Below are 27,612 nucleotides of genomic sequence, written 5' to 3'. Positions count from 1 at the left end.
CTGCCCGGTTACCATCATTCCTTCATGCACCCTCCCCACAACAGCCCTGGCCTACCGGGGAGACACGTGTGGACCAGCAAACAAGTCACCATAATAGTACTTGAAAGGATGGGGCATCTGACTGGCTCAGTTAGTTGAGTGTCCAGCTCTTGGTTTTGGCTCAGGTCATGATCTCGTGAGCTCATGAGTTTGAGCCTCCATCCAGCTCTGCACTGACAGCGTGGGGGGGGGGGCTGCTTGGGATTCTCTCTCTCTCTCTCTCTCTCTCTCTGCTGCCCTCTCTCTCAAGATATGAAAGGACAACAACAGAAATACAGACAGGGCAAAGGGGTGGCTCCCAGAGAGACTGGTAAACTCTCCCAGCACGCTGTAGGTGGTCAGATGGGAGAGCCTTTGGAAAGTTGACGTGCGAACTGGGTTTGGTTAATAAGTAGGATAAGGAAAGGAAGATAACCCCGGGACAGGAAAGAGAAAGGTCTACCCTACTCTGGTATAGACCAGCAGAGGGTCACCAGGGAGTCAGGAATCGGTGGGATCGTGAAGCCCCAGGTTCGGCTGAGGGATTGCAGTAGTTGTGTGACTTCACCCCACTTAAAAAGATGTTATAGACTGTGATAAAATACATATAACAGCTTAACCATTCTTATGAGGAAGACTCCATGGTGCTGAGAGCATTCGCACTGTTGTGTGGCCATCACACCATCCATCTCTAGAACTCTTCATCTTGCAAAACTGGAACTCTGCCCCCATTAAATATGGACTCCCCACCCGCCTCCCCAGCTCTGAGGACCCACCCTTTCATCTTCTGTCTCTCTGAACTTGACTACTCTGAATCGAGGGGCACTCCATGATAGAATCACACAGTGTTTGTCTTTTCGGGACCGACGTTTCACTCAGCACAACGTGCTTAAGGTTTATCCGCACTGGAGCGGGTGTCAGAATTTCCTTCCTTTTTAGGGCTGAGTACTATTCTTTTGCACGTATGTATAGGCCATATTTTGCTTATCTGTTCATCCGTCAACAGGTACTGGGTGGCTTTCGCCTGTAACAGCGTCACCAAGTAACGCTGCCATGAACATCGGTGTGAAAATACCCCTTCGAGGCTGTTGTTTCTCCTCTTTAGGGTGAATACCCAGAAGGAGAATTGCAGGACCATATGGTCATTCTCTTTTTAGTATTTTGCAGAACCATCATACTTTTCCCACAACCACAGTACCAATTTCACATGCCCGCCTGGAGCGAGGGTTCCAATTTCTTCACATCCTGGCAACACTTATGGTTTTCTGTGTTTATTTTTCTTTGGGTGGAAGCCATCCTAACAGGTATGTTCACCCCACTTTTGACAAGAGACTCATTTATCTCTGAGCCACTGGATTGTAAAGATTAGCTACAGTTAATGAATTTAAAAAAAAAAATTTTATGACCAAGGACTTGAGTGAAGTCAGTCAAAGCTTGGTTCTTTGCAAAGCAACAAGTCAGTGAGGGTCATTTCTGGATCGTCAACCACCAGGTGGTATTTTCATTGCAAACCTTGCCAGATAGGTTCTAGCTCACCAGAGCTCTGACTGACCCCTGCTGCTGCCGAGCCCTCTGCTCTGTGAACATGAGCTGCTCCTTCTGGGACAAGGGAACAGGGAGGTGTACCGAACACAGGGAGGAGGAGAGAGAGCAGGTGAAAGTCAGGGAAACAAGGACTTATTTCTGAGCATCGCCACTGAAAGCTGGAAAAGGTTACCTTTTGGTCTCTCCTCTTTTTTTTCTCTAAGTGAAATTGTGTGAGTCCTTGGCTCCCTTTAATCGGATGAGAGAGTGTTGGATGTTCTTGACAAGCTCACGGGGCTGTTATAAGGATCAAATGAGATTGTAGATGAGCAAGCACTCAGGTTTGAAGTGCTACATCAATGTACGGGATTATTATTAATCTCCCATTGATCTCTTAATACAGAAAAAAATATAAGTCTCATCCCTTGGGGTTTCCATGGCAAAGAGATGGCTGTGACTCTCCTCGCCCCGGCCCCGCCTCCCTTTGTCTGCTGGATCCAAAGTTCCGGCCCTGGAAATTTAATCGCCTTTGTGCATTATTACCCATTAGACTTCACTGAAATTGGAGGTTTCGAGTCTGTTCTGAATCGGGCGCATGTATTTGTTTTGGCTGGCTCGTAGAATGTTTAAGAATCTTATTGTTTTGTTGGCAAATTACAGAAGTCAGGAGAGTCCCTGGCCAAAAAGCAAAAATCTGGGTTTCCGACATGTTGGGGAAAATGAGAAGACAGGGCCACGTCGGGACTGCATTTCTACCTGCTAACAAGGGTCCTTTCTTTCCCCTCCTGCCTGGCTCGCTCTGGGGGCTTGAACGGCAAGTCTGAGGTGAGCCAAGGACCTTCGTGAGGATGGCAAGCTTGAAACCGACCGGCAATCTCCTTGGGGAAGTTGTGGACAGCACTGAATGGGTTTGGCGAATGTCTGATTTTGGTGTGTCGTGGTGTGTGTGTCCTTCCTGGGGCCTGGATGTGTTCCTCGTCCCCGTCTCCTGGTGACTTAAGTCCCTCCGAAATGCTGGGAAGCAGTGTCAAGGCTCAGAGTGATTTTCAAAAACTCACTTTCAGGATAAGCCTACGTGACGGTTCGGTTTTGAGAGGAAACACATCCCAGACAAACTCGGAGTGTAATCGGATTAGGGGATCCGGGATGACGAAGGCGTCCAGAAACCAACGTGTGAAATAAAAAGTCCTGGGGTGATGCCAGCAAGATGGTCGAATAAGACGTTCCTCACACGTACTCCCCGCCCCAACATTCATGGACAAACACGTCTTTGTGGGAGCCCTGGAATCCACGTCGGAGACTGGAGCCTCAGCCCAGCCCGAGACCAAGGTGAGGATTTTGGGAAGGAGGGGTCTGAACCCAGGCAGCTGGTTTGCCAAGTGCAGTCCTTGCCACAGCCCCAGAAAGAGCTCTGTGCCCCCAAGAACTCGGCCACGCCCCACCGGGCTTGGTCCTGTCATCGGCACCGAGTGCACGGCACCGGTAAAAACAGACACGTAGACTGATGGAACAGAGTCGAGAACCCAGAAACAAACCCATGCGCATATGGTCAGCTAATATTTGACAGGGAAGCCAAGAATACTCAGTGGGGAAAAGACAGTATTTTCAGGAGCGTTGGGAAAACTGGGTGTTCACGTGTAAAAGACTGAAACTGGACCCCATCTCACACCACTCCCGAGAATGAACTCAAAATGGGTTGGAGATTTGGATGTAAGACCCGGAACTGGTCTAGAAGAAAAGGGGCAAAAATCCCCTTGATATTGGACTTGGCAATAATGTGATGATGTTTTGGATATGACACCAAAAGCATAAGCAAAAAATAAAAAAAGGAAAATAAACACACAGGCTTCCATAAAACTAAAAAGCTTCTGCACAGGGGTACCTGGGTAGCTCAGTTGGTTAAGCATCTGACTCGATTTTGGCTCAGGTCATGACCCCAGGGTCGTGAGATTCAGCCCCACATCAGGCTCTGTGCTGAGGGGGGGGGGCTGCTTGAAACTCTCTCTCTCTCTCTCTCTCTCTCTCTCTCTCCCCCCTTCTGCCCCTCCCCCACTTGTGCGTGCTCTTTCTGTCTCTAAAATAAAATTAAAATAAAGTAAAATAAAATAAGCTTCTGCACAGCAAAAGAAACGATCAACAAAGAGAAGAAGCAACCTACAGAATGGGAGAAAATACTTGCAAATCATTTATCTGATAAAGGGTGAATGTCCAAAATACATAAAGAACTCACACAACTCAGCAGCAAGTTAATAACAATAATCAATAATAATCTGATTAAATAAAATGTGGACAGAGGGCATGAACAGCCATTTTTCCCAAAGAAGCCGTACAAATGACCAAGATGTACATAAAAAGGTGCTCAACATCAGCCACCATCAGGGGAATGCAAATCAAAACCACAGTGAGGTCACCTCACACCTGTTCCAGTGGGTGTCCACGGGGATGTGGGGAACAGGGAGCCCTTGTGCACTGCTGGTGGGAATGTGAATTGGTGTAGCCACTACAGAAGGTGGCATGGTCGTTCCTCAAAAAATTAACAACCCAACTACCACATGATCCATCAATCCCACCTCTGGGTATATATCCGAAGGAAAGGAAAGCACTATCCCCAAGACGTGTCTGCACCTCCATGCTTGTTTTAGCATTATTCACAATAGCCAAGACACGGAAACAACGTAAGTGTCCATCAATGGATAAATAGACAAAGAAAATGTGGGGTGTGTGTGTGTGTGTGTGTGAGAGAGAGAGAGAGAGATGTGTGGTTTATATACATATAAAATGGAATATCATTCAGCCTTAAAATGATAAGGCACAATGCCATTTGTGACAACATGGATGAACACTTTGAGGGCATTGTGCTAAGTGAAATAAGTCAGACAGAGAAAGACAAATATGATACGACCTCACTCACATGTGGAATAAAAAAGAAGAGTCAAACTCATAGAAACGGAGAGTAGAATGGTGGTGGTCAGGGGTGGGTGGGGGGGGAAAATGGGCAGACCCATCGGTCAAAGGGCACAAACTTCCAATGATGGCATGGCTACGTTCTGGGGATCTCGCGTTGAACATGGTGACTGTAGTTAACAACATATTATATACTTGAAAGTTGCTAAGAGAGTAGATCTTGAATGTTCTCACCGTCCCCCCCAAACACCATCGTAATTATGCGATGTGATGGATACGGTAACTAACCTGGTCGTGGGAACCATTGCGTAATGTATACTCGTACTTTCCGGCTTGTTGGTCCGTTGTCTTCTAGCACCAGTGCTGCCAATGAGAAGATAGAACCCAATTTGACTTTTGTCAAATTGACAACATTGTAGTCAATGGACAGATTGTAGGCAATCTGTTTCCTTTTATTTTTGTCTGCTTTTTAGGACTTCCCCTTTATCCTTGACGTTTTGAAATTTCCCAGCGGTGCTCTGTAGGTCCTTATGTGTTTCATGCATTCTGATCAACTTCCAGTGAACTCACTCAACCCCGATACTCGTGTGTTTATTTAACCGTGGATAATTTTATTATTAATTTTTTCTCCCCTTCATTCCCACAATTCTCTGCACATGAAATTCATATTAGGTGGCTCTTGGAATGGTTTGATTATCCAGGAAGGAATTCGTTTTTAGCTGCATCGGCGTACTGGTCACCTGATCTGTTGAGTTTTGAGGTTTTAATATCGAATTTTAAACTTCTTTGACTTGTGTTAAACGTCTGATTCTTGGCTTCGGCTCAGGTCACCATCTCCTGATTCGTGGGATTGAGCCCCGCGTTGGGATCTGTGCTGATGGCTCAGAGCCTGGAGCCGGCTTCAGATTCTGTGTCTCCCTCTATCTCTGCCCCTCCTCTGCTTACGTGCACTCTCTCTCTCAAAATAAATAAACATTAAAAAAAAATAAGTTTCTTCGACTTGTACTTGGTCCTTTTGTAAAACTCATTCCCCTTCCACCTCCACTTCTACGCACATATTTGCTTTACTCTCACAAGGCGTTCTGTATCTGGGGCAACAAAAAACTTTATGAGAAAACAGAAACCTTTTCAGTGTTACCCAGTATTTCAAATAGCTTGAAAATTATGCATTCGCAGTTGACCTTCACCCTGGTCAAGTGCGGGAAGATCTGAAGGAAGTAACTCAGCCAGAAGCGCTGCTGTCTGAAAAAAAATTACTCCTGTCAAGGCTAACGTTACCGATCTTGAGATTCATTTTAAGCTGAAGCAGCATGGGACTTACTCTATTCCCCAAAGAGGGACAAGTAAGCGAAGCAGACATTGTCTAAAAAGATTCAGGAACTCTGCCATTGCTATTCCGACTTGTCACACAGCCCTATCCGTAAGCCTAATTTTAGAAGCGTTCCTTGTTACAAAACCAGGACATTCTGTTTTCGTTCAAAAAGGAATGACACACAAGTCAGTTCAGCTGCTTTTAATTCATAAAACAGATTTAAATTTAGCTGAGGAAATAGAGATGTTAATTACGGCATTATTTATAATAGCACACATTGGAAACAACCCAAATGGTCAAAAAGAAGGAAAGGAGAAAATAGATCATGCTACATTCAATCAAAGTATATTATGCAGACATCAAAAATGAGAGCTATGAGGAGTCAGTGGCAAGATGAAAAACACTTATATAAGGTTAAGTGAAAAGCGGGACATAAAATTATATATGTCTACAAATTATACATAAAAATGTATCATTATGCATATGTAAAATACACTCGAAAGTAGGGAAATAAAAAAGAAATATAAAATATAAAAGAAAAGGCAATGAACTGGGATGCTTTCCTATGAGTGAATCTTTTTACTTTTATTTTATTTTATTCATTTTAAAAGATTTTATTTATTTTTTATTTATTTTAATGTTTATTTTTGAGAGAGAGAGAGAGAGAGAGAGATACAGCATGAGTGGGGGAGGGGCAGAGAGACACGGAGACACAGAATCCCAAGCAGTCTCCAGGCTCTGAGTCATCAGCACAGAGCCCGATGCGGGGCTTGAACTCACAGACCGTGAGATCATGACCTGAGCTGAAGCCGGATGCCCAACCGACTGAGCCACCAGGTGCCCTGAAAGATTTTATTTTTAAGCAATCTCCACATGCAATGTGAGGCTCAAACTCACAACCCTGAGATCAAGAGTGACATGCCCCTCCCACAGCCAGCCAGGCACCCCTTGTTTGCTTTTTAACGCCGAAGTTTTGTAACCTGAGCTTACTTTTAAAGTATTAAATTATTTAGGAGAATATTTACCAGAGGTACAGAATGTGATAGAGAAGTCAGTGGACAGCCGGAAATTCTGGGTTCTGCTCTGGGCTTGGAGCGTCCCTGAATGGCTTTAGCTTTTGTGTTGCCTTTGGGCTATTTTTTGTTGTCTTTTCCCCTATAGCGTGTCATATCCTGTGTACTTCCTATTTTTTATTTTATTTTTTATTAATTTTTTTATTTTTGGGAGAGAGAATGTGTGTGTGTGGGGAGAGAGAGAGAGAGAGAGAGAGAGAGAGAGAGAGACTCTTAAACAGGCTCCATGGTCAGTGCCGAGCCCAACTTGAGGCTCGATCCCACGACTCTGGGATCATGACCTGAGCCAAAATCAACAGCCGGATGCTCAACCAACTGAGCCACCCAGGCGTCCCATATCCTGTGAACTTTCTATACTTCGAAAAACCTTCTAAAGTTCTGCTGTAGTACTATTAGGTGTTTATTTTCTTTAAATTATATTTTCTGCCATTTTATGGGATTTGGAATCAGAGGACAGTGACACTTCGGTACGTCATTTTGTTATGTCTCCATTGTTTATTTTTCATAGACTAATCGCAGTCTGTGTTCTTCGAATGGCATTTCTCCCATAAATCTTTGTTTCTTTTAAACCATAAAGCCTCATTCAGTTGTTTCTAGAAACTTAACCCATGAAGCCAGGCATAGGATAGTATATGCTATTTGTAACTCAACTTTAAGATTTATTTCAGCCTTTAGTAATTTGTCGCCTCTTTGAGTTAAATGAACGTCTTATTGCTCATGGTATTGATTATGGATCTAGATTTTTGCTCTTTGTTCCACACAGCCTGGGTAGGAGGAAATGTTCAGCACTGATTATGTGACATCACACTGAAAGTCACAATGCGTGGGCTCTGCTTTTAGCCGAGGCTCCAGCTTACGGAGCAATTTAATCTCGCCGTATCAAGTTTTGTTTTACTTGACACGTATTTCACGATGAACCACCCCCTGTATTGGCCAGCCCGGGACCCATTCCTTAAAAAACAAACAAACAAACAAACAAACAGCGTCAGTGGCTAAATGTTCATGGGACTGAACTGTGGCTGATTAAGACGGCGACGGCGGTTCCATAGCGGTCCACTTTTGAAAATGTGGCTACTAGAAAAATGTAAAATTACATATGTAGCTTACATTTACATCTTGCGTTGTATTTATATTAGGGCTGAAATAGAGAACCCAGAAATTGATCCATATGCATATGACTGATTTTTTTAGCCTTTGAAAAAAATGCTTATTTATTTATTTTGAGAGAGAGAGAAGGAAAAAATAGGAGTGGGGGAGGGGCGGAGAGAGAGACTGTGCTGTCAGCACAGAGGGCACAAAAATGATACAAAAGCAAATTATGAAATTTAAAGAAATTGATAAATTGGACTTTAGAAGGCATTTAAAACTTCCTGTTACAAAACCATTAAGTAAACAACAGGGATCATCGGAGGGGTTTTTCATTTGTTTGGCCACATTTGTAATATGTAGATTTTACAAAGGGCTCTGGTGATACATATCTTGTTACAGCTCGATGATAAGAAGATGAATTGCCAAATATTTGAAAAGACAATTCACAAAAGGTGATACTGTTGGAAGACAGCTCCTCATGGGTTTCTTGTATTCCTGCATGGTCCAGGCCACCTGCACAAAGAACACGCTGGAATAGCAAGCCCGTGCTGGAAGCGAGAGATGCTCCCACCAGAGAAACGTAGAGAAATACCTCCCTGGTGATGTCTCCAGATAGGAAAGATAAAATCTCCTTCCCCTTCTTGAAATATTTGCTTACGTTCCGGGGGAATGAATAATCTTTCTCTTCAGAGAGGAGGACAAGCAGATACGCCAGCAGCTTCACGAAAGTTCAGAGGCTTTCGAGTTTAGGGTCCTGTGGTGCCTGCACCCCAATGCACGTACGGATAACCTGGCCCTCGGTGCCTGGCCCTGTGGGGATTAGGGTAACACACAGGATGCTGCTCTGTTTATCGTTCTTGCTGTGAGTAGTAACCCCTCCCTGTCTCTGACCCAGGGGTCTTGTGTCCTTCTGCTAGGATATGGATATAAAATTCTGGCAAACCAAGCACTTGGGATGCAAGTTCAGTAAAATCCCAGGCCCTTCCCAGATTCGGACTTAACGCTTTTGGCAATGAGGCTGGAGTACTGGGCTTCTGGACGAGGCAGATGAGGGCCCTGAAGGCCAACTGGGGGGACCTGAGGGAAGTTCAGGAGAACTGGTACCTGACACAGTGACCAACCCGTATGGTCAGGCGGGTGACACGGTGTCCTCTGGTTTGTTGCCTGCAGATAGGATGGTTTGGAGGTGGCCGTGGGGTGGAAGCAAGTAGCCCACATGGGGTTTTGGGTGTTGCCCTCTCCTGCAGGTAGAGGGAAATGGTTGCTCGTCCCAGGGCTGGCAGAGGGCTTTGGGTGGATTGTGGACATTGGGAGACCGGTCGGTTGAGCCACAAGCGGTGGTCGTGCTGTTGAAGCCTGAATGCCAGAGACTCGTTCTCCATGTCACCCTCTGCCCCTCGGTGGCTTTCGCGGTTCAGGGTGGGGCCGAGGTCTCCTCGTGCCAAAGGAGGACTGGAAGCCTGGACATTCTGTGAGGAGAGCATCTCAACTTCTCTTTCTCTGTTGGCCATGGGTACCTGGGTCACCACTGTACCTGGCCTTCGGGGGAAGGGGCACCGGGCGTGGTGGGGGAGGAGAGAAGGTACTGTGACGGTTTATTTCATGCGTCACCTAGGAGGCTGGTTTTGGATGAGATTCACATTGAAAGTGGTGAACGCTGAGTAGGCGGGCCACCCTCCAAATGTGGGAAAGCTGTATGTGCAGAACCGAAGTGCGTTAAGCCCCTACTGTTCGCTGCCATCGATGGATCAGCATCTTGTGGGAATGCCTTTAGCTGTAGGGGACAGACCAAGCATGAAGACATTGCTAACTGCAGTCCCTGGGCTCCAAAGGGAGGCAGGCTTCCCCAGGAGGACCTTTGGGGTTTTGGACTTGTGGCTTTGGCTTGCCTACTAGATACATGACTTTTGAAAAGCAGCTATTAATACCTTGCTACTGACCTTTTTCTGAAACTGAATGCCTGACCTCTAGATGTCTGGGATTCTCCGCCCGACATTCCTATTTTGGGGGGAGTGAGGAGCCCTGAAGACAGTAGACGGTCTTGTATGAGAACGTGGCTGCCGGTCTCCCACTCCGCTGCCTTTAGCAAAGGAGTCGCTGGCTCTTTTGGGGTCGTTCATTCACAAAATTTCCCCCAAACACCTGCGCTTGGCTAAGCTGACACCCACCAGTGTCTCACAGGGGAACACGGCCTCAGCATGGGCCGTGCAGGCTGAGCACGGACAGGTCTGTTCCACCAGCGAGGGGAGCTCAGACTCTCAGACCAGGGTAGATCAAGGACACCCCGATTTCAGGTCATGAACTGTGGAAACAGATCACCATTGCTGAGTGAGCTGGCTGGGTCCCTCCCGGAGGTGGGACAGGGCGGGACAGGGTTCCTGCCGTGGATGGTAAGGTCTGCGTTCACCGGGCACTCGCTGTGTTCTCCGAGGAGACCCATGGGAAGCACGTGGTGGACGGGGCTTGAGACTTGTCTTCAGTATTTCACAAACAAGGCCGTGTGAACATCCAAGGGCATGACTTCTGTGCACGAGGGGAGGTGTGCATCCAAAGAGACAGAGCTCTGGGGTTGCAGGGTGTGAGAATTGAAAACCTTTGGGGACGCTGATAAATTACCTTCCAAAGCAGGATAAAATGTGTTTTTCCTTGTGCTTTTTAGTCTATGGCTTAAAATATATTTTCCTAAAACGTAGAGTGTCTGGCTTATGTTTCATAACAGTATTTTCGTTTGAAAAGCTCTAGTGCCGCCTAGCACCTGATACGTCGTTTTCCACTCGGAAACACTTCCCGAGCACCTACTCTCCACCGGGTGCTGTCCTAGATGTGAGAATGCAGCCGGAAGCAAAACAAAGCCCCTCTCCCTCGGAGCTCCAGCTGGGAGTGGGTCAAGTCAGCAGCACAACGCACGCTAGCGGAACGGAGGTCAGGCAGTGGCGGGAGCTAGGAAGAGAAGCAGACGCGGTCGAGGGGGTGGGGGGGTGTAAGGGGGTAGGGGGTGCAAGGGGGTAGGGGGCGCAGTCTTCTCTAATGTGGTGCCATACGCACTTAGAGCAGTACACGTCCAGGAGAGTCCACATGAATGGCCCCAGCCAGAGGCCGTGGATGGAGGACCATGGATTTGGATGGACCCCAGACCCCTCCTGGACCAAGCTGACGACAGTTGCCAGACCAGGGAGCAATAGGGCTTTTTTTTTTTTTTTTTAATGTTTATTTATTTATTTAGAGAGAGCGAGAGTGAGCGAGAGCATGTACGCAGGGGAGGGGCAGAGAAAGAGGGAGAGAGAGAATCCCAAGTAGGCTCCACTCTGTCAGCACAGAGCTCGACATGGACTCGACCTCACGAACCACGAGATCATGACCTGAGCCGAAATCAAGATCAACACTTAACCGCCTGGGCCCCACAGGTGCTCCACAATAGGGCTTGTTTTAACCAATGGTGCACACACCGAGGGGATCATTCCGTTCTGTCCACGGCCGAAGTTGTCAATTGTTCATCAGCAACCCCCTGTCTGGGATTTAAACCTTGCCTTTCCGCTCAGGGCTTTTCCTCATGGGCACACTCTCCTCTGCCTTTTGAACAGACTCGACTTTGTGCATTTTATTTAAGCTCTGATTAGTCTTTGTTTTCATTTTTGACGGTATCCATGCCGATCTAAATAAAATAAAGACACAAAGAGTCAAAGATGTGAAAAGGTCAGAAGTAATTTTTATTCATCTGCAAAGCCTTGCACGGAGGATTAGCTTAATTTCGGTGTCTTTGTTGTCTGTGGCCTCTGAGTACTCGGCTGCCGATCCCTGCTGAAACGTGCTGCCCCGGCGGGCTCCCGCCCCGGCAGCCGTGCCATCAAAGATGACCACCAGCAGAAACTAACTCCCCAAAGGCTTTCCAAGCAGGTCTCTCAGACCGTGGAAGGCCAGACAAATGTCTCCATGACACTCAGGAAACCGGAGAGAATTTACTTTCCATAAGAGCAGGTGATCCGCTAGAGGTTTGCGCCGGGCTTCCAGCTGTCTGGGCTTCGGAGGCATGTCATTGTGGTGCTGACGGAGCCTCCGCGAGGCTACTCCGGATGCCCGGTGAGTGGAAACGCACGGAGCCAAGAGCTGAGCCAAGATTCGACAAAGTTTTGCTCACGACGCTGAAGATGGCAGTGAACGTAGCAGCACTTGGGGCACAGACGGTGTCCTCGTGGTCTCCAGTATTATACTGTGCTCTTCAATAAAGATACGACATGGAAAACACTGTCTGATGCCTCGTACTTCTAAATGGAATGTATATACTATGCTGCACTCTGATGTTACTTAATTTTGATGTGTTATGTTTATAACTTGATGATATGATATAACGTGACACAACATGGCACAACGTGATATAATACGACACAATATGATATTCATAGGATTACTTGGTTGTTTGGGCATCTCAGTCCTTGGAGGAAGAGCTTTAAATCAGATAGAAAGAGCAGAAATCCAATCTGATTGTTAAATAGCTGGGATTTAATCCACCCAAACTTTGCTCGCTAATTAGGCTGGAAGTGTGCTTCTTGAGCTCTAATGAGCACATAAATCGATGGTGATCCTGTTTAAGATGTGCAGTCTGGTTCAGAGCGTCTGGGGCGGGCCCTGAGAACCTGTGTGTCTGACCGGCTCCCGGGGGGCCGGATGCCGCGGGCCCGTGGACCACATGCTGAGCAGCAGGGACTTGGGGCCTCTCTGTGGCCAGCCTGGAGACGCCGTGTGCCTGGTGTGGGTCCTGCGGGTTGAGATCTCTCTCTGCAGCCAGGCAGACCCTCTTGAGCCAAGAGCAGCCCCCACTTTACTCCAGCTGTTCTGTTTTTCTATGCGTTACACCAGGCCAAGAACCAGCGGAACCATCTGTATCGTCAAATTCTTTGGATTTCAAGGGACAGAAAACCACAATCCAAGATGATTTTGACGAAAAGGAGGCATGGGTTCCTGCATTTGGAGTGTCTGGGAACAGGCCTGGCTTGAAGCATTTAAGTGGTGTCACCTCGACCCAGTGTTTCCCCACATTCTCCTGGGTCCACGTGGCACCAGGAAGGGGCTGGCTCCCTTGTGTCCACACGAGCGTGGGCTCCTATCCTTCCGTGACGGGCCCCAAACAGCTGGCCACGTCGGACCTCACGTCCTCCAAGCTCCAAGCTCTGACCCAGAATCTTAGCGGTGTGTTGTTGCATCTGATTGGCTCCTGTTGGGTCACATGTGCCCATGACTATACAAATCACAACTGTCAGCGGGGTGCCTGGCTGGCTCAGTCAGTAGAACATGTGACTCTCCTTCTTTCTTTCCTCTTCTTTCTTTCCTTTCCTCTCCTTTCCTTTCCTTTCTTTCTCTTCCTTCTTTTATGTTTATTTATTTATTTATTTTTGAGAGAGAGATAGAGAGCCAAGTGGGTGAGAGGCAGAGACAGGAGGACAGAGGATCCTGTGCTGACAGCAGAGAGCCCGACGCGGGGCTCGAACTCACGAACCTCGAGATCATGACCTGAGCAGAAGTCAGATGCTTAACCGACTGAGCCACGCAGGCGCCCCAGAACGTGTGACTCTTTTTTTTTTTTTTTTTTTTTAAATTTTTTAATGTTTTTATTTATTTTTGAGACAGAGAGAGAGACAGAGCATGAACGGGGAAGGGGCAGAGAGAGAGGGAGACACAGAATCTGAAGCAGGCTCCAGGCTCTGAGCTGTCAGCACAGAGCCCGACGCGGGGCTCGAACTCACAGACTGTGAGATCGTGACCTGAGCCGAAGTCGGACGCTTAACCAACTGAGCCACCCAGGCGCCCCCAGAACGTGTGACTCTTGATCTCAGGGTTATGAGTTCGAGCCCCACGTCGGGCACAGGGATAACTTAAAAATAAAATCTTAAAAAAAAAAAATCACCATTGTCAGTGATTGTGATTGAATTGTGTCCCCAAAGAGATGTCGAAGCCCTAACCCTTAGTAACTGTGAATGTGACCTTATTTGGAAATAGAGTCTTTGCAGATGTAATTAGTCAAGACGAGGTCTCGACGGTGGCCCGATGACTGGTGTCCTCATAGAAAGGGAAGTTTGGGCACAGGGACCGGAGGGCACACAGGGAGAAGGCGGAGATGGGGGGGATCCCTCCACAAGCCCAAGGAGGCCCAGGGTTGATGGCAAACCACCCGCGGCCGGGAGAGAGGATGGAGCAGACGCCCCTCGCAGCCTCGCAGGACCCAACCCCACCACCCTGCCCTCAGACGCCCGGCCTCCAGACCGGGAGACGGTAGGTGCCGCGGGGTAAGCCACAGGCTCCGTGGCCTCTGTTTTGGCGGGCTCAGGAGACCAATACCCGGGGCAGCGCGGGACCCACCACGCTCTCCCGGCACTGTCCTCCGCTCCCTGCCCACCCCCGTGACCACCCCGGGCTGCCCTTCCTTCTCCCCTCTGCGCGCTGCCCTGCTCCTTCAAGCGGCCGGCGAGGGACGCTCACCACGTGCTCATTGTCCACCTGGAATCCCCGGGGGTCAGGGGGCAGCTAGGACAAGCGCCTTGGAGGCCCGAGTCTCGGGAAGCCGGCCTGAGCCGTCCCGTCCTCAAGCCTCCCTCGTTTGGGGTGCTCAGCTCGAAATCAGCACTCGCTCCTCACGGCACTGCCTGGACCGTCGCCTCCTCTCATCGCGGCTGCAGCCAGGCCTGGGAGCGGAGGGCCTCCGTCTCGCTCGGGCACCATAGGCGCACCAACTGGCAACTGGGGTCTAGATTTGGGAGGAGAAAACTGAGACCTCCCCTGTGGCCTGTGTGTCAGGAGAGGGACCCGTTTACCCACGACCTCTTTCCTCTCCACATCCTGCCATCGTTCACATTTGTGTACGGCCCGACGTGCCTCGGCGCGGTTCTGGAGAACCTGGCCTAATTTACGACGTTAGGAGGCAAAACCGCTCCTGCTTTTCCGAGAGTTTTAAAGCGAGGAGTTATTAGCGGGAGCGCTGGCTGTTCATCAGCCAGAGGGAAGCGCGGGCACCGCTCCGGTGCTGGTGCTGTGTGTGACAGCTTGCCCGCCAGCCCCCTGCCTGCTGCCGGCCACAGGCCCCTGCCACGGGTCTTCTCAGGCTGAAGGACAGGGGCTCCGTTCTTGCTCAGCCCGTAGGACTCTGGCCACACGCGTGGCTGGTGAGTCCCTCTGTGCCGGTCCCAGGGCTCTCCCCCGACTCCGGCTGCCAGGACTAAGAGACGAAAAGCTTACGCTAACGGTGGGGAGGGCCCTCCCTCTCCAAAGAGCCTTGAAACAGGATAAGAACTCGGTCAACAAAACATCCAATCGGCGTTTTATTTGCCCAAAAAGGACACCGAGCTTACCAGTGAGGCAAGGCTGGCTTTTTTCCTCCAGGCAGAATGGGTGGCTAGATAGGGCTGCGTGGGAACACCGGTGGACTCAGGAAGAGCGTAAGTGGTGACAGACACCTGCACAAGCAGCTATCATCGCTCCCCTCGAGTGCCCCCGTCTGTGGGCTTCCCCAGCCTGCTGCCGTCGGCACTGACCCTGGCCCAGGGGGTGTTGGCGGACATGACGTGAGCAGGAACGTGAAGCGTGCTTGTGTGACTGAGCATACACTCTTGACCTTGGCTTTCTACCCTGACAGAAGAAGAGCGTCCCCTAAGTTGCTTCTGTCCTTTAACCTGGACCCCAAGTGAATGCACGGAATCCCAGAGGAGGACGGGGAGAGGCCAGATAGACTCGCAGCTTGAAGAAGCTGGGACCCCCCGCCCGATTGAGCCCAGCACAGGCCAATAAATGCATGTCATCTTTCTCTGCCACTGAGATTTTTGTGGCTGCTTGTCAGGCAGCAACAGCTGACTGGTACAGGGGGCAAAGGCACCGGGAAGGAGTTGACAGGCGAAACTGTCTTCTGCAGGGGCCCTGCTCCCGTATCAGAGACCACAGGCCCACGCGTGGATTTTTCAAACACCGAACTCTTCTTGCCTCCCTCATTATGATTTGCGGGATAATGATGTCATTAAACAGCTTTTAGAACTTTCACATTAGCCAAGTGATGGGATCGTAACCAACACTTTGGCGAGATTTCAAAACTGAAGGGGAGTTGTGAGGTGGGTTCGTTCGTAATAAAATGAAACGACTCAAAGGTTTTAGTTTTCAATTATGAAAAGTTCTAGTGCCAAAGGCTCAGCTATGCAGTCTGGTCCTCAGCTGTTTTCACTAATATCTCTTCTGTACCTGACACCCAGATACTCAGTCAGTGGCCATCAGGGAGCTCTTATCATGGGCAGGGCTGTGTGTGCAGCCGGGGGGTGGGGGGAGGAACACAAGTGAAAATCCTCCCCACTCTTCGGGAACTTATAACTTAGAATAAACCTGAGCTGCCAAAGAGATCAATTATTCATTTAAAATGCTAAAAGAGCTTTCACAATGGGCTCTTTAGGCACCTTCTTTTTATAAACCATCATAATGATTTGTGTTTATTTTAAATAACTTACCAAATATAAAAAGGCACAAAGAAAATACAGATTGCCAGTAATCCTAACACTCAAATAACTGTTGTTAACGTTTTGATGAATAACTTCCCAGGCATTTTTTTCAAGGCATGAACACAGTAATTTTGTACACGCATTTCCTTTTTTTTTTTTTTTTTTTTAAGTATCGTATTGTTCTTTTCACTTGACATGGCATGGCCATCTTTGTGTATCAGTGACCATCGATCTGTAGCATAATTTTAATGGCTGCAAAGTAATCCTTTGCACAGATATGCCACGATTCGCTTCATCAATTTTCCATCAATTTAGATTGTTTTCTGATTTTCTGGTTATAAAGAGCAATGCAGTTCACACCCTCCTACATTTGGGTATGTCCAATGGTCCCCTTATGACCTTAAGACAAGTTGTGATGCCTAGAATTCTTAGGTCAAATGTAAGCTTTTTTTGTATCAAGCATTGGATATATTTGGGTACCCTGACTTGCAAGGGCTCAATTGCAAATGTCTTCTCTAAACAAAGTTAGTCATCATGATTAGATGATTATGTCACAATCCAAACATGTCATGGATCTGAGTCTCTCTCTTGAGGTCCAAGGCTGTTCTTTTCAAGTTTATAAGTTGGTTCTGAAAGCCTGATGCCCTCATGACTCCGTCAAAAACTTTGAGGGTCGTTCCTTTCGACTGATGTTTGTCAGTCCTTCTCTTCCCTGTGGTAAGGTCTGGCCCGAGGTAGGGACGGCCATGCACGCGCATCCATGGAGGGACTGTCGTGCACGCGCACCTGCGGGAGGGACCCAGGTGCTACTCATCTCTGCCGACTTCGGCCCTAACTTGCTCTGCACACTTTATGCTTCCCCTCCCAGCCCACTGACCCACGAACGCTTGTTTTCAGCAAACCAGTGCTGATCTCTCATCGCCACACACCTCTTTTTGAGCTGGCAAATTGTGGGTGTTGAAAACACGCAGCCTGTAGACTCACACGTCCCCACTGGTCCGCGATGGTTAAGGCTACTGGGTTCACCCACCTTCGCTCCCGCCTTGTTTCTGTGGGTACATGGGCGTCGGCTCTCCTGTTTCCCACCCTTTTCCACCCGTCTCTTGTCTTTAAGAGGCACATCTAAAGCATAAGGCCCACAGAGGTTGAAAATAAAGAGGATGGACGAAAAGGCCTATCGGTAATACACCACCCAAAAGACACTGTACTCGGGTAAACAGTAGGCAGAAAGAGTTCAAGCCAGAACGCGTGGGAAAGCATGAAGCCAGTCTCTGTGCGACGGCACGGGCTCTGTTCAGTGAGGAGAGACGGCCATCCCAGATGTGGAGTACCTAACAAGACCCATGCGGAGGAAGCCAAGAATGGACAGAGCTGCAGGGGAAATGGATAAATCCACCTTTACAATTATTCCCATTATTGGAAGTAATCAGACAGCAAATAAGCAAGGCTATGGGAAATCTGCACGGAGCTGAGCATTGGCCTAACGGGCCCGAATTCAGCCTGAGGGCTGTAGACCAGCCTGGCGCCCACGGGTGGTGAGCGGAGTAGGGGCCGTCGGGTAGCCCCGACCTGTCTGACGGGATGGCTTTCAGACAGCCCATGTCGTCCGATGGCATCGCTGTGAAGTCAGAAGCTAACACGGAAAGACAAATTAAAAAATGCACACTGGGCGGGGGGTGCCTGGGTGGCTCAGTTGGTTAAGCGTCCAACTCTTGGGTTTGGCTCAGGTCATGAGCTCAAAGTTTGTGGGTCTGAGCCCCACGTGGGGCTCTGCACTGATGGTGTGGAGCCTGCTTGGGATGCTTTCTCTCTACCTGCCCCCCCCTCCCCTGCTCAAGTTCTTTTTCTCTCTCTCAAAATAAATAAACTAAAATAAATGCACACTGGTTGGGAATTTAATAACATATGGCTGGATAACTTGGGGGTTAGAAAAGAATTCTGAATGGAAGTATAAAAAGAGCCAAAAAGTTGATTATCTTCGGGGGGAAAAAAAAACCCCAAACTAAGGATTGCAGACAAGTTTCTGGAGACACTGATCAAGGCCCAGATAAATCATGTTTTATATGAAGAATTATAATTATGGATGAGGTGGAGATTTAAAAAATAGAAGAATACTATTAACAGACACCGTTGATTTCAGTTCTTCCAGCAACTGTGTTTTAAAATCTCCTTAACCTTTATTTATTTTTCAGAGAGAGAGAGAGAGAATGTGTGAGCAGGGGAGAAACAGAGTGACAGGGAGACACAGAGTCAGAAGCAGGCTCCAGGCTCCGAGCTGTCAGCACAGAGCCCGATGTGGGGCTCAAACTCATGAACCGTGAGATCATGACCTGAGCTGAAGTTGGACGCTTAACCACCGACTGAGCCACCCAGGCGTCCCCGGTGTCTGTGTTTTATAAAGTCACCACGAACTCTGAGTTAGTGAATGCTGAACCGTGGCTCCCGGGCTGAAGTCGGGTTGTGTCACTGCCAGCCTCTCTGGTCACGACATTTTCATCAGCCGATCAATACATCACCTTGTTTTATGTGCATTTCTGTTTAAAGACACCTTATGGAATATATATTGTTGATTCATTAACATTGAACCCACAGCCAACAGCGCTATAATTCACGCCTGAATCAAGCTTAACTAAGTCGCGTATTTTCTCTGCAAACAGCCTCCTGGCACTTACGAATCCTAGAAAGCATGCTAGCACTGTGCTTTGGGGGCCTTTTAAATAGCAAAAAGCACAAAAATGCAAAAACCATGGCACCAAATAGATGCAGAAAGGACACTTGTTTGCACAGCGAGAACCAAACTAGAGGCCAAGGGCTGCCTCCCTCGACCGTAGCTAAGAACGCGTGGATTGTGCGAATCCAATCTTTCACTGCTCCGCCCATGTCTGTGGATGACCCCCCAAACTCTGCAGGTGTTTACCCTGAGGTTACAAATAGGTTTTAGTGTGTACGCAAAGTCAGAAATTTGGAATCTGTAAATAAGGAGAATCAACTCTATGTGCCAACGATTTTTTTTTTTAGAGCAGTTTTAGGTTCATAATGAAATTGAGAGGGAGGTACAGAGGTTTCCCGAGTGCCCCCCACCCCCAACACCGCGTCCCCACTGTCAACATCATTCATCAGGATCACACATCTTTTATAGAGGATGGACCGCACAGACGCATCATCACCCAAAGTTCATAGTTCACCTTCAAGTTCGTCCTTGGTGTGGTACGGCCCGTGGGCTTGGACAAATGGATAGTGACACTCATCCGTCACTGTAACATAACACGGGATGTTCGGTGCCCTGAAAACCCTCTGTGCTCCGCGTATTTATCTCTCCCCCCTCCCCCACCCAAGAAACCACTGATCTTTCTACTGTCTCCGTAGTTTTGCCTTTTCCAGAATGTCATATGGTTGGAATCACACAGTACGAAGCCTTTTCAGACTGCTTCTTTCACTTCAAAATATGCATTTGAGTTTCCTCTATCTCTTTTCGCGGCTTGACGGCTCATTTCTTTTCAGCACTGAATAATATCCTGCTGTCTGGATGGACCGCAGTGTATTTATCCGGCACCTACCGACGGGCATCTCGGTTGCTTCCAAGTTTGGCCGCGGTGAATGAAGCTGCCATAAACATCTATGAGCAAGCTTTTGTGTGGACGGACCTTTCCCGTCGGTCTGGGTAAACTGCCAAGGAGCGGCACTGCTGGGTCCTACGGTAAGTGTGTGCATGGGTTTGTAAGAAACCACCACACTGTCTTCCACAGCGGCCGTCCCACCAGCCCCGAATTCGAGAGCGCCTGCTGGCTGTTCACATCTTGACAGCGATTGGCGGTCAGTGCTCAGGGTTTTGGTCGTCGTCATGGACGTGCAACAGAACCTCTGTTGCTTTAACGTGCGTTTCCCTGATGACGCCTAATTTGGCCAAGGTCCACTCTCGTCGAGGCAAAGCACAGAGCTGAGATGATGTGGAGAATTTTACCGAGTTCCTGGACTCAGCCAGACTCCAAGCTGAATGAGGGGGAAAACTGGTGTTTTAGTCACTGCTGACTTTCTAGTAATGAGAATGGGGCTCGTCGGATGATAGAAGCCTTATCTGCTGAGTGAATCCTGTTCGTTAAGCAAGACATTAGCACGGATTTGTTCAGGAGTCAGCAAATGTGGCCTCGGTCTGTCATTATAAATAAAGTTTTATTGGGATACAGACACACCCATTTATTTCCCTGTTGTCTAAGGCTGCTTTTGCACTAAATGGCGGAGTTAAATAGTTACAAATAAGACTGTCTGGCTCCCAAACCTGAAGGCTATTTATTATCTGGCCTTTCGCAGAAGTTTACCTGGCCTCGGATTATCTGCCAGGAGGGCAGCATTTTGCAGAACGGATGGGGCACCTATTTCGATTCCTCGACACTTCCTTTTACTTTATTTGTCATTGGTTTAGTCACACGTTGTACCGAGGCCTCAGATTTTATGGACAGCCAGGGAGCCAACATGTCTTTGCTGGTGTTCAGGCTGGTGGGGTGGAAAGATATGTAAATGTCTTTTATATTTTATTAATTTTTTTTCATGTTTATTCATTTTTTGACAGACAGAGACAGAATGCAAGGGGTGGCGGGAGGAGGAGAGACAAGGAGACACAGACCTCGATGCGGGCTCCAGGCTCTGAGCTGTCGGCACAGAGCCCGATGCGGGGCTCAAACCCACGAACCGTGAGATCATGACCTGAGCCGAAGTCGGACGTATACCCGAATGAGCTACCCAAGTGCCCCAAGATATGCAAATATCTTAAAGGTCCACGATCCTCACATGTAACTCCGAAATCCGGAAGTTCTGCAAATGGAAAGAGTTTTGAGACTCTTTTGGTTGCAAAACCTGACCTGAACTGATGAGACACTACTTATAATCATTATTTTCCCCGCTTAGTCTGAATATTCATGTGTTTTTCTACAGAAATATTAATGGGTTTGATTACAGGGTGCTGTCCCCCTGGAGCCTTCGGGATTTTTAATGTAATACAGAGCACATGCATGCATTATCTTTTGGAAGCTGCAAAGTTCTGAATTCCCAAACACATCTGGCCCAAGGGTTTCAGATAAGGCACGTGGGCCTCTAATGGCAACATGACACGATGGAGTTCTAAGTCAGTTGTAATCAGCGCTCAGCTTGGAGCTGGAGGCCAGGTGCGCGCAGTTGGGGTTTTGGGGCCTTGAGGAACTTGGTGGGTACCTGGCAGCTGAACCCCGGCCGTGAGCGCACCTGAGGCACTCAGGGCATTGGGGCGAGACAGAGGAAAGATGGGGCAGTTGTGCCAGAGGAACTTTCTGACTGTTCCTAGGACTCATCCGCCTCCAGGCGAAGTCGTGATGTTTGTATTGCCCTGGTGTGCTGTCCATGCTCCCTCTCCCGGACACCTAGTGGTCTTGAGCTGGAGAAGCCCTGCCCCCCCATCACACTTCGGAACGGGTTCTGCCAGGACTGTGTGCCCCTGAAATGATAGGGAGCCCCCCTCCCTGGCTCCTGACGTCACTAGTGCAGGAGTCGGTGCGGGCAGCGCGTCCGGGGATGAGCCTGAGCTGCAGGTGGTTGAGGAGAGTGAGCGCCCAGCACTCGTCCTCAGCCCTTCCCCCACCACTGAGAAGCAGGGCCTCGTCGAATGTTCGGGCCGAGATGCTGGCTGGCAGGATGAACGGCAGGGCTGGAGTGTGTCAGAGAAGGGGGATGACAGGAGAGCAAGACGGAAGCAGAAAACCAATGAGGTTGTCCGCTATCCTTCGGTACCGGTTTTCTCTTCTTGTCCACGCTCGTCTTTCCATTTCCCCCCCTTCTCACTCGGGATCAAATTATGCTTTCAAAAGCTAGTCATTTTTTAGGGACTGATTGAATGACTTCATTGACTTGAAAAGAACTTTCTGCCAACTGGCTTTAATTGCTTTTTTTCCTTTAAATCAAAGGTGCTTATATTCAGTCCTGGATCTCCTCCAAATTAAGTGATTATACGTTGTTGCCTCGATCCTCGCCTCTAATTTCCTCCAAGTAAATGGACTATTCACATCCCTGCCTAAAAGTAATGACCCATTCACGGAGGGAGCACCTGGCAGTGTGCGTGATTGCCTTCCCGGGGAGAGGTGAATTTGCACAGGTAGGAAACTCCCTCAGAATTCTGATACAAAGGACCAAACTAAAAAGGCAGAAAAAGGTCAGGGGAACAGTTGGGCACCAGGATGATAAATTGAGAAGCACGGTGGCCGTGATCAAGTTGCTTCTCCCCTTGGAGTCGATTCATTAAAACGTGGGGAGAGACAGCGCTCATCCTGCGAGCGCATCCCTGCAGGAATTGTCAGGGGGACTCGGTGGCATCGTTGAGGAGGACGGTCCAGGAGGAGACACAGCTCCAGCACAGACACAAAGGCAGCCGTGAAAGGAGGCGTGATGGGGTATAACTGTGACGCCTCAGGCAGCCGACGCCGGGTCTCCGGCCCCACGTCTGTTTTCCCAGCCTCTGTGCCAGCAGCTCCTTGTGTGACACAAAACCCCTTGGAAAGTCAGTTTCTGGGGCGCCCTGCAAAGCACCGAATGCAAGTTGCTATCATGAAATATAATCTCGTTAGAACAAACTGCCCAGGCATGAAGGTGAATTAGCTAGAGACGCCGACTGGTGGGGAACTGCCTGATTTGGTGATTGCCATCTGCTCAATTATCAGGGTGATAATTATTTGAAATGACCTCTCAGCCCATCTCTAGGATAGCACAGGAATAGATATATTCCCCGACACATTAACTGGTTTTATTTATGTTTTTTCCTTCTCACTTTTGTGTCTTAGCTCAGTTTGAACGCAGGGAATTTAGGACAAACTGACACTAGATAGGGGCACGTGGGTGCCCGTGTGAGGTGGGGGGAGTTAGGAAATGTACACCAACAGCATCCCCAGATGGGAGGCTTCTGCTATGGGAACAAAGGAGGGAAGAATCCAAGAAGGTATCACAGCCGAGAGAAGAAAGAGGAAACGAAGTTCCTGCCTCGTGAAAGTCACTCTCTACTCAGCCTGTCACCTCCTGCAAACATCACCTTCCTTGGTGGCCTCTGTGGACATTCTTGGTGGCTCAGTCTGCAACGTGGGTGCCTTCGCTAACCTTTCCAGTGTCTCTCTCCTCCAGTGTTTCCAAGAAGAAGATGCCACCACGTGAGGGGTCAGGAAAACAGTGCTGAAAAGCAGACACAGTCCCCTCAAGGCCTCCAGTGCAGAGGAGGAGACAGAAGAAGCCTTCGTAAACCATGAATAAGTCATGGAATTACAGATTCTGAATGGCCACAAAGGAGAAAAGGCAGTGGAAGAGAGAAGCAGATGGAAAATGAGCTTAGGGAGGCTTTCCCAAGCCAAGACCTGGGGGAGAAGGCATCTGCTTTGCAAAGGAAAGATTGTTTTGAACAGGACCTACAAAAGTCCTGAGGCAGATTGCCGCAGGGTTGTGTCCAGTAAGTTTTTGGAGTTTCTCAAATAATTTGCTAGAGAAAAAAAAAAAAAAAAAAAAAAAAAAAGAAAGAAAGAAAAGATAAGAAAAGAAAAAGAACAGACTGGGAGTGAGGAAATCTTCATGGAAGGAAGTTGTCAGCACCTTCCCAGAAACTCGAGGTGTGTGTCTTCAAAGGCTGACAATCCCACCTTTGGCTTTGCCTGCGGGTGAATTATTTTTCTTGTTCCCGTGTTGGCAAGAGAAAGAAGTAAATTAATAACCCCTATAAGAGCATGTCCGGGCCTTACGGTTTATGTTTAAAGATTTAACATCACCCATTTATAACATCTTCATTAATTTACGAGGTTACAATGCTGTAAGTTACCTAAAACTCTTGTAGAGATGTTGTAGGGTGGGAATAAATACGTAAGTAATTACAATGATGGTGTCTTCTGAGCCTGGGGTCGGAGAAAATAAACCATCAACGGTTTCGGGCTATTTGCTCGACTGACCGCAGACTGCTGCTTTGTTGTTAATAAGTTCAGTAATGGAGAGCTTTGGAAGCATCAGGAATAAAACATAACACTTGGAGAAGAATTTCATAGAAATTAATGACATCATGCTCGAGGTGGCAAAGCGATCGATAAATACACAATAACAATACCCAGAGTAGCCAGAGGCCAGTCTCATGCGGTGTTGGAAGCTGGGCTCCAGGGGCAGACCCGATCGCTGCCACGCCACTCGTGACTGTCCGACCTTCCGGAGTCACTCAAAGTCTATGCCTCAGTTTCCTCATTGATGCAGGGGCAACTTCGCTATCACTCACCTCACCATTTTTTTTGGGCCCTCATGTAGTGTAATCTGACCTGACACTTTGTATGGGCTGTGAGCTGAGAATGGTTTATACATTTTTTTCTTCTAATTTTCTAATGTTTATTTATTTTCAAGAGACAGCACGAGCGGGGGAGGAGCAGAGAGAGAGGGAGACACAGAATCAGAAGCCGGCTCCAGGCTTTGAGCCGTCAGCACAGCTGACACGAGCCGTGAGATCGTGACCTGAGCTGAAGTCGGACGCTCAACCGACCGAGCCACCCACGCGCCCCTGTACATTTTTCAATGGTTGCGAACACGAAACAAAACAAAAACCCAGAAGAATAATATTTTGTGACACGTGAAAACTATGTGAAATTCAAATTTCAATGTCCGTAAATAAGGTTTTGTTGGAACACAGTCGCGCCCACCGGTTTAGGTACACCTTGTGGCTGCTTTTGGCCACACGGCAGCGTGGGCAGTCAGATCGAGACCGCACAGCCGGCCAAGCCCAGGGTGTTTTCACCAAACCCAGCTGCCCAGGGGTGTGGAGGTGCTAACCAGCACCTTGCCGTCAGAAACGCAAGCTGGACTGCGACAGACAGAAACCTGGTTTTGTGCCGAAGATACAATAAAGGTTACAATCATGCCGTGAACATTTAATTGTCAAGTAAATGAAAGGTAAGAATCACACCAGAAAAAAAAATGAGTACACTTGAGGAAAAAAAAAAAAAAAAAAAAAAAAAAAAATATATATATATATATATATATATATATGCTCTCTCTCTGTCTCTAAGTATGGATTTCAATAGAAACACAAATACAAGTTCAGTAGGACATCTAGTTTTCAAGTTTTTTTTTTTTTTTTTTTTTTTTTTTTTTGAGAGAGAGAGAGAGAGAGAGAAAGAGAGCTCACGTGGGAGAGCGACAGAAGGAGACAGAGAAAATCCCAAGCAGGCTCCACACTCAGCACGGAGCCCGATGCAGTGATTGATCTCAAGACCATTGAGATCACGACCCGAGCCAAAATCAAGAGTCAGCCACTCAACTGACTGAGCCATCCAGGCGCCCCTCAACGGTTGATTTTTAAATGTGTATCAGGTTAATAAAACCGCCTTCTTTCCTGAACATCTCAAAATGAAACTTTTCATTGAGCCCAGCTTTCTTTCTAACCAGCCCAACTGGCTGTTTATGCGGCATCATCGAGCAGTTGTGTGTTCTGTGGAACTTGAAACTTTATCTTCCAATTACCTTCCGTGCTCACTGGGTTTCAGGTTCAGGCGGAGACAGCGGTCAGTTTTGGCATTTATGGCACCCGCGTTTGGGAGTTTTCCGTGACGCGACCCTTTCCCCCAAGGACGGGTCTCCCGGCGTGTGCTCCTGTGACACAGTCTGAACCACGATGGGGCATCAACAGTTAGGGCAGGACGTGTCTTCGCCTTTCCCTGAAACATCTGCGGGAGGTAAGTCACGGTCTTCCTCTGAAAGTTCGAAGTTCTGTGCTTTTAGGTTTTCCAAAAATAGTCTCATGGCCTCTGCCTGCCAGAATCCCAGGCAGCCGTCTTCAGGATGCAGAGCTCATCTCAGAGAAAGAGTCGTCACGCTGCTCTGGGGAGTTCTGCCCTTGGAGTGGGTACTTCCTTAATGCATATTCTGTCCAGGGTCTTGGCACAGATGGGAAAATTGCTTTAGCGTTTCAGAGTATTCCTAATCGGCCCAAAATGTTTCACTGGCGCTCATAGCTATGCAATTCCACATGTGAGAATTTCTGACACAGGGGAACCAGTGCCCCACTTCCTACATAGCTCACAATTCAGAGGAAGAGCAAGGAGAGAGACGGACTTTCTTCTGAAGAGTAAATCACAGAGCTGTCACAGGACGGGGACACGGAAATCTCCCGTCTCCAAGCTGGGCCGGGACAGGCAGATGTCTGGTGGTTCCATCAGCACTAGCCTGCTTGGAGAGAAGGCAGAGAATTTACATGGGGCTTGAGAAGATGGGGAGAGGAGGAGCCCTTTGGAGCGGGAGCGGGTTGGGGTGCCTTTGCGAGAACCCTTGGGGTAACCTGACGCGAACTGTGTGGAGTGGGTACCGGGGTCCCTCCTGAGAAATGCAAGGTGACAGCCGTGTGGAGAGCCCCCTGGTGGCAGGGCAGAGAATGAGGGCTCCTCGGGAACAGGCTACACCCCGTCAATGGCGTCAATGGCGATGGGACCGAATGCACTCGCTGGTGGCGGTGAGCGGACGGTGACCCAATGTGGACTCAAGCACTGAGCCGCTCGAAAGTGACCCCCATCCTATGAAGACTGCCTGGTGGGCTTGGCGACTCAGCAGATGGGTGGACTGCAAAAAGCCTGGGGTTGTTGGAAGCAGTCAGATGGAGGAGGCCCTGCTTGGGCCGGGGAAGTGGAGTGAGATTTCCAGCAGAGAGTCCCTAAGGGGACCCCACAAACACCCTTCAGAGCATCTGCCGTATCCAGGACGCTCCGACCTAGATCACAACCATAGCAGCCAAGCAACAGCTTCCTTCTCGTTCCTCCCCTTCCCCCGACGGAGCCTGACCCTGGGGGACCGATGGTGACAGGTGGTGAGTGTGCATGGACACCGAGCAAGAAACAGGAAACACGGGGCCCTTCTTCTTCACACAGAGGTTGTTTCTGTTTTTGCTTTTGCTTTTTTTTTGTTTTGCGTTTTTGTTTTTTATTTTTTCCTAAAGGCAGCCAGCCCAGCTGATGGAGGAAAGACGTTTCAGAGTTAATGAAATTAGAAAACTACGCTTTATCTCTGAAAAACAAATGCTGTTTGTTGATGGTTTCTGGAAGTGACCCCAACCGCTTTGCGATCTGCCTGAGATTTCACGAAGGGGTGAGAAGAAACGGAGTTCCAAGAGCCAGTAGCAGGAGAGAAGGAAGGTGCTTCTGTCTGCTCCTCTGAGGCCAGCTCCAGGATCAGAATCTTCTGTGGGCTTCTCCAGGAAGGACCGAAA

General features: G+C 48.5%; 1 long non-coding RNA gene across 2 annotated transcripts in view; it reads right to left on the bottom strand.

The window, feature by feature from the left end:
- Positions 1-4,666: 4,666 nt before the first annotated feature.
- LOC107179538 overlaps positions 4,667-27,612 on the bottom strand; it is a 68,661-nt gene continuing 45,715 nt past the window's right edge. For both annotated transcript variants that reach the window (XR_006212666.1, XR_006212667.1), the window contains one exon: positions 4,667-4,809. This is a non-coding gene — a long non-coding RNA (uncharacterized LOC107179538). The remainder of the gene's footprint in view (positions 4,810-27,612) is intronic.

The sequence above is a fragment of the Panthera tigris genome, chromosome E3 (assembly GCF_018350195.1).
Source record: "Panthera tigris isolate Pti1 chromosome E3, P.tigris_Pti1_mat1.1, whole genome shotgun sequence".
Lineage (NCBI taxonomy): Eukaryota > Metazoa > Chordata > Mammalia > Carnivora > Felidae > Panthera > Panthera tigris.
The sequence above is the reverse complement of the archived record's forward strand: the minus strand, read 5'-3'. Positions and strand labels throughout refer to the sequence as shown.